Raw genomic sequence first — 1,215 nt, forward strand, 5'->3', positions numbered from 1 at the left:
GCAAGGCAGGGATTTTGATGTCTCTTCCTTGCCTTTGTTGTCCAGGATTGTTTTTGCTATTATTAGGTTTACTTTGTTTTCAAAAGAATTTTAGGACTATTTCTCCAGTTCTCTGATGTATGCTAATACTATTTTTACTGGGATTACATTAGATCTGTATAACAGTTTTGGGAGTATGACCATTTTCCATTTTCTTTTTTTTTCTTTTTTTTTTTTTTTTGCAGAACTGGGGATTGAACTCAGGCCCTTGTGCTTGCCAGGGAAGCACTTATTCTACTGAGCCATCTCCCCAACCCCCTGGCCATTTTCTTTATGCTGATTCTTCCTATCAATTATCAGGGAATGTATATCTTCTCATTTTCTGATATCTTCTCTGATCTCCTTTCTCAGAACACTGTACTGATCAATATATAGATCTTCTACTTCCTTTGTTACATTTATTCCTAAACATTTCATTTCTCTGGATGCTATTGTGAAGGGTGCTGTTTCCCTAATTTCTCTTTCAGTGAGATTATTGCTTTTGCATAGCTGTTGATTTTTGAGTGTAGACTTTTTAGCCAGCTATGCACTTGAATTTGGTTATTAAATCCAGAAGTCTTTTGGTATAGCTTTTGGGGTTTTCTCTAGAGTATCATGTCATGAGCAAATACTGATAATTTAACTTCTTTTGGTGATATTTATTTTTTTTTATTTTTCTCTTGTCTAACAGTTCTGGAAGGATTTCTAAAACTATATTTAATAGGCAGTGGTGTTAATGGACATCTTTGTCTAGTTTCTGATTTAAGAGTAAAAGATTTCAGTATTGTCCATTCTTTTCAGCCAGATCTAACTTTCTTCGGCAGGTACACTGCTGGGTAGCTGCTTTGATGCCACCTGCTGGAGATGAACGGAAGGAAAGGCTGTTTATTCTCTATTTAGTTTTAAAAAGGATAAAGAAGATGTGGTGTTTTTACACAATAAGATATTACTCAGTTATAAAATAATAAATTTGGGACTTTTGTTGATAAATGGATGCAATTAGAGGCCATACTGTTAAGTGAAATAAGTCAGTACAAATAAAGTTTTGTCTCTTTACTTTTTTTTTCGTTTATTTATTTTTTTTCCTTTCTTCATAATTTTATTGATAAACAGCAATGAGACAGTTTCAAATCAAATCGGTAGGACAGTTTCAATAACCAACACAATGCATATATTCTTATTAGTGGTTAATTGCTG

This window comes from Octodon degus, unplaced genomic scaffold (genome assembly GCF_000260255.1).
Source record: "Octodon degus isolate 3935 unplaced genomic scaffold, OctDeg1.0 scaffold00220, whole genome shotgun sequence".
NCBI classification, from domain to species: domain Eukaryota; kingdom Metazoa; phylum Chordata; class Mammalia; order Rodentia; family Octodontidae; genus Octodon; species Octodon degus.